Source organism: Babylonia areolata, chromosome 3 (assembly GCF_041734735.1).
Source record: "Babylonia areolata isolate BAREFJ2019XMU chromosome 3, ASM4173473v1, whole genome shotgun sequence".
In the NCBI taxonomy this organism is placed as follows: domain Eukaryota; kingdom Metazoa; phylum Mollusca; class Gastropoda; order Neogastropoda; family Buccinidae; genus Babylonia; species Babylonia areolata.
In genome coordinates this window covers 61355030-61361587 of record NC_134878.1, presented here as the reverse complement: position 1 = coordinate 61361587, position 6558 = coordinate 61355030, and the positions used below count along the sequence as shown (strand labels likewise).

At 44.1% G+C, this 6558-nt stretch overlaps 1 non-coding gene across 1 annotated transcript; it reads right to left on the bottom strand.

The window, feature by feature from the left end:
- Positions 1 to 971: 971 nt before the first annotated feature.
- On the bottom strand, positions 972 to 1058 carry Trnay-gua (transfer RNA tyrosine (anticodon GUA)). The gene is given in 2 exon segments: positions 972 to 1007; positions 1022 to 1058. It is a non-coding gene; the product is annotated as a tRNA-Tyr (tRNA).
- Between the last annotated feature and the right edge of the window lie 5500 nt (positions 1059 to 6558).

Here is a 6558-nt window from a genome sequence, read left to right as displayed (position 1 = left end):
CTCTCTCTCTCTCTCCTAGTGGGGGTCTGGGCTGGGGGGAGGTGGGTGTGGGGGGACAAAAAATATAAAACACACGGACAGACAGACAACCAGACGGACAGATGGAGATAAGATATTATTATGATAATCACACACAAGCACGCACGCACGCACGCACGCACGCACGCACGCGCGCGCGCACACACACATGCACGCACGCACGCACGCACGCACACACACACACACACACACACACACACACACACACACACACACACACACACACACACACACACACACACCACTACTGGTCCGATCATTTCCGCACACGATCTTCGTGTCAAAGTATTTATCTGATGTAGTGTGTGTGTGTGTGTGTGTGTGTGTGTGTGTGTGTGTGAGAATCAGAATCAGAATCAGGATCAGAATCATATTTGTCATGAAAAGCGGTGAATGGTTTATAGACACAACAATAAAGGGTAAAAAACAACAACACACAACAACTAAAGTAAATGTAAGGTGTTCTAATTAAAATGTGACGTGTTCTTTGAAACATTCATATATGAATTTAGCCAGTCGGGGATGTGCGGGGCCGTAATTACACCATTGACTCACTGTATCATTATCATCCATTTTTATGTGTGTGATTTCAGACTTTATATCTGTTAAAAAAAACTTTTCGTAAGTATTCGTATCTCATATATATATATATATATATATATATATATATATATATATATATTCGTATCTCATATATATAACTAACTATCAATAGTTTCAGTTTCAGTAGCTCAAGGAGGCGTCACTGCGTTCGGACAGATCCATAATTATACGCTACACCACATCTGCCAAGCAGATGCCTGACCAGCAGCGTAACCCAACGCGCTTAGTCAGGCCTTGAGAAACAATGTGGAGATGCGGGGTACCGATCCCCGTAGCTCTCACATGCTAAGCGAGCGCTCCACCACTGGAGCTACATCCCCTAAAAAGTTCCCCGGGAACCGGATTCGAACCAGTGACCTAAGGATGTCAGACATTTCCTCTACAGTCCTCCGCTCTACCAACTGAGCTGTCACGGGACACTAGAAAATGATATTCATCTTCTAATACACCACAGGTTTTGCATTTTCTTGCATGTTTTTCTGTGCCTGTGTGTCTGCCTCTTTCTATTGCGCTTTTGCGAAGTCTGCACATGGTGGTTCTATGCTGTTTTTCTTGAATAGATCAAATATGGTTCAAGTCTGTATTCTTTAGAAACATTATTGTAGAATGTTAACTTTGATTTATTTTCGTTTTTTTTCTGTTTTCTCCAGAAATTTATGTACCGACACTCACGTTTCTTTAAGAGTGCAAACTTCAATATGTTGATATTCAATGTACCCTGGTTCAGCCGTAATGTGATCAAGTCCAAGTGAGGTAAGAACAGATTTAATAAAGTGAAACCACTTGTTGTCTTCAGAGTTTTGCTTTTCAATTATATCATCATAGCAATGTTTTATGTACGAATTCTCATGTGACTCTATTATATGTATCCAAAATGAAATAATATGACAGACAATTTTCATGCTCACAGGAAATCGTCCCAGTTCACCTAGAACCGGAAGGTTTGATGCTTTATTGTGTATACACACAGCAGTCGTTTGCAGAATTTTGCTGTGAAGATTTTCATGAGGAAATGTCGTTGTTGAGCATTTTTTTTTCTTCTAAAAGCTCACCTCGTGAGAACGGAGTGTTTGTCTGTTTTATTTTACGGAATAGGGAAGCCACAAATCTGCTCCATAGAACGTGATGTGTGTGTGTGTGTGTGTGTGTGTGTGTGTGTGTGTGTGTGTGTGTGTGTGTGTGTGTGTGTGTGCGTGCGTGTGTGTGTGTATGTGTGTGTGTGTGTGACAGAGTGGGTGGTGGTGGGGGAGATGGAGGAGACAACATCAAAGAAACAGACACACAGACGGAAATGAACTTTTTAGAAAAACAAGCACTTTGGGGGAAAAAAAAAGGCTAAAAAACTTTTTTTCTGCTAGTTTTGTTTTGTTTTGTTTTTGGTGGTTGTTTTCCTTTTAGAACGGGAAATACTCAGACTGGGCTTTTTTCGTTTCCCCGGTGTTGTATTTTTCCTTCTGTTTGTTCTCGGTGTATGTGTGTGTGTGTGTGTGTGTGGTGTTGTTTTGTGTGTGTTGTGTGTGTGTGTGTGTGTGTGTGTGTGTGTGTGTGTGTGTGTGTGTGTGTGTGTGTTCAAATCAGGAGTTGTTTTACTGCAGGAAACCAGGCTAAGGGTACCAGCACGTTGAAAAACAAAACAAAACAAAACAACACACACACACACACACACACACACACACACACACACACACACACACACACACACACACACACACACACAACAAAAACAAAAACAGAGCACAGCCGTATGATATTCTAGAGCCTTTGTGTCTTGATGCCCTGCCTTGTTTGCCTTGTGTGGAGTGATGGCCTAGAGGTAACGCGTCCGTCGAGGAAGCGAGAGAATCTGAGCGCGCTGGTTCGAATCACGGCTCAGCCGCCGATATTTTCTGCCCCTCCACTAGACCTTGAGTGGTGGTCTGGGCGCTAGTCATTCGGATGAGACGATAAACCGAGGTCCCGTGTGCTAGCATGCACTTAGCGCACGTAAAAGAACCCATGGCAACAGAAGGGTTGTTCCTGGCAAATTTCTGTAGAAAACATCAAGGAAAAACAAATAAACCTGCACGCAAGGAAAAAAAAAAGAAAGAAAAAAAATGGGTGGCGCTGTATTATGGCGAAGCGCTCTCCATGGGGAAAGCAGCCCGAATTTCACACAGAGAAATCTGTTGTGATAAAAAGAAATACAAATACAAATGGTAATAAGCAAAGGTTAACTGTTAAAGAATAGTCCGATAGCATTTCACGGCCACCGGGGCAGTGGACTGATATCCATTTAGTATAAGCGGCTACTCAAAAAAGCAAAATCAGTCAGCCAGGATGAATCACATCCAGCTTTTTGGATTTTCGAGATGCTTCCCTCTGGTCGACGGTACAGAGGTATTAGGACGAAAACCAATCGCTTCGCTAATATCTTTTTTCCGAAAGCAGTCAATGCCCTGTCTTCGAACAAATCCAGTCTGATAACTAGAATTATGCAATCAGCAACCATCTACCTGAAGATCTAGCCATCAGCCCCATCCACATGTAATATGTGGCTTCTGTTCTATCGTGTGTGTGTGTGCAGTGCGTGCATGTGTGAGTATGCACAAGTTTTTATATTGATATGCACTTGTATGTATCCTAATTTCTGTATCTGTGTTTGTGTATGATTTTCGATTTGTGTTCGTACATTGTTATGTACTATCCCCCCCCTCCCTCCCCCAATATTCCTTGTGACCCCGGTACACTTGGTAATAAAGACATATTCTATTCTGTTCTATTCTATTCTATATCCACTGTGTCCAGAACTCGGCAGGGCACGAGACACAGTCCTCTCCTTCCACTGTCTTAATTTAACTCTCTCCATACGAACGGCGAAAGGCTCTTATACTGAAGACGTGAATGTTGACAAAGAATACCACAATTCTGACGACGGAAGCTAAAGGTTGGGTCATTCAGACACCCACTGGACATCCGAGGGGTCTGTGTAGAGGAGAAGAGAGGACTGGCCGTACTGAGTGAGTTAATGTTTTAGCCTCCCCCACCCCCCATCCCCCCACATCCCCAACCGAAGTCAGGTACCCGTTTACACCTGGGTGTGGAGTGAGGGAGATGGGGGAGAAAAGCGCCTTTCCCAGCGACACAACACCATCTTGCAAGAAACAGGGCCTAAAAACTCACATCACGGGTGAACACTGGAACAGAAATACAACGCTAAACCGATTCAGTCACGTCGTCTTCTTGAGAGAGAGAGAGAGTGATCATAGTGGTAACTGTGGTCCTGCCAATTAACACGCAACAGTCGCAGACTGAGACAGACAAACCATGTGCATAAATAGAAGACTGGTCCGTGCATGCAAGAGGTGGAAGACGTTGACGGGGGGTTCACCGACCAGGATGGAAGCGACTGTTCTATGTAATTATATCTACACAGCCAGAAATGGCGAGTCAGACTGAGACGTCCCCGACAGGTGTCAGACGCGGATGTTGGCGGACAGGGAGTGATTATATGCCCATTACCTTACATTCCCCGTCCCCCCCCCCACCCCCCCACCACCCCCGCCCCCACCTCACTCCCTCTCCCTCCCCCCCCCTCCTCTGAAGGCAGACGATTAGGACAGATAACGTCTGCGAGGCATGGCAGTGATGTGATCTGAAGCACCACCCGGGACAGTCATTTCACGTGAAGTCACGAGGGGCGACAGTGTCTGTGAGACTATTCTGGAACATCGTCAGAAGTCTGAGAATCAGGTCGGCGTGTTTCCCTGAAGCTTTTCATTCATCTTATTATATTTTATTCCTTTCATCGTATCCTTACAAGCAGTTCATAATACCACAGAGGCGCCCGCTGCAGACTAGGAAAGACATTAGGTTTCTGACCCAACGTTCACCAGTGATCAGAGTTCGAGGCTCAGAATAAGTAAGTGGGGGGGGGGGGGATACAATTATAAACAATCAAATCGTTGAAAACAATGGGTTGTACTACAAAAACAGAGGCATCTGAGAAAAGTACTAATAAGGGGGGGGGGGGGGGGGGGGGGGGAGGAAGACAAGGGTTGAAGTTTACATCTACGAACAACTGATGTAAAAAGAAAAAATTGAATAAGATAAAATGAAATAAAATAAAATAAACAACTGACTGAAATAAAACAGTAGGACGTCCATCACCACAACCAGCAGCAGCGTCACCTCCACGCCCACAACCAGTAGTATTTGTAGCCGTCATCGTTGTCGTCGTCGTAGTAGTAGTAGTGGTTGTTGTTGCTGTAATAGTCATGGAAGTAGTTGTAGTTGTGGTAGTTGTGATGGTGGTGGTAGAAGTAGTCGTAGTCATTGTCGTCGTCGTTGTAGTAGTAGTAGTAGTAGTAGTTGTTGTTGTTGTTGTTGTCACACAAGTTAGCGTTCACTCCGTTAGGTCTCTGGAAGTGATCCATCGTCATTGTCAAACACAGCTTTCAAGTCGAAATAAATTCAATTGATATCTAGTTGTATATTTTCAGCGTCTATCCTCGGCCAGAGGCCAAGCTCTAACCGCATTTTAAACATGGAGTCATTTTCACGACAGGCTACAAACAGGGGTAGAGCAGACTGGCAACTGTCTTTCTTCTTCTTCTTCTTCTCCGTTCGTGGGCTGCAACTCCCACGTTCACTCGTATGCACACGAGTGGGCTTTTACGTGTATGACCGTTTTTACCCCCCGCCATGTAGGCAGCCATACTCCGTTTTCGGGGGTGTCTTGTTTCCATAACCTACCGAACGCTGACATGGATTACAGGGTCTTTAACGTGCGTATTTGATCTTCTGCTTGCATATGCACATGAAGGGGGTTCAGGCACTAGCAGGTCTGCACATATGTTGACCTGGGAGATCGTAAAAAATCTCCACCCTTCACCCACCAGACGCCGTCACCGTGATTCGAACCCGGGACCCTCAGATTGACAGTCCAACGCTTTAACCACTCGGCTATTGCGCCCGTCGCAGCTGTCTTTCAAGGATGTAGCACTATCATTTCCATCTGTAAGTTGGTTAGCACATACTGTTTTGTCCCCGTTCTTTTTTTCTTTTCTTTTTTTCTTTTCTGCCGCTTCTTTCCGACAATGTGTGAACGTGTGAATAAAAAACCGTTCAGTTTATTTCACTCGTTAGTGGTCCGGTGTTTGTGTGCGAGGGAAGTTGATCTGAGCGAATCACCGGCGAAAACTATGTATGTAAAACACACCCCATGGATGCGACGGCCGTAATGACTTCACAGAGTTAACTGTAAAAGACGAAGACGAAGAAGGAGAAGAAGAAGAAGAAAGAAGAAGAAGGAGAAGAAGAAGAAGGAGGAGGAAGGAGAAGGAGGAGAAGAAGAAGAAGAAGAAGGAGGAGAAGGAGGAGAAGAAGAAGGAGAAGAGGAAGAAGGGGAAGGAGAAGGAGGAGAAGAAGAAGAAGAAAAAGGAGAAGAAGAAGAAGAAGGAGAAGGAGGAGAAGAAGAAGGAAAAGGAGAAGAAGAAGAAGGAGAAATGGAAGAAGAAGAAGAGGAAGAAGAAGGAGAAGGAGGAGGAGAAGAAGAAGAAGAAAAAGAACGAGAAGGAGAAGGAGAAGAAAGGAGGAAATAATTATGAATAAGTTTGTTTATGCTTATGGAACGTCAAAGACAAAAGGTGGCGGTGCAAAGGTCGAAATAAATTAATTTGTTAATGGAGATTTTTTTTAAAAACCGAATTAGGTTCGTATTATTAACATGATTACCGTAATGATGGTGATGGTGGTGGTGGTGGTGGTGAGAGTGATGATTAAAAAACAAGATAATGATAATAACAATAAGAAGAAGAAGAAGGAGGAAGAGGAAAAGGAGGAGGAGGAGGAACAAAAACAAATAAAAACCAACAACAACAGCAACAACAACTTCGACAAGAACAAGAAGAGAAGATTGTCTTGCTGAAAACAGGAGAA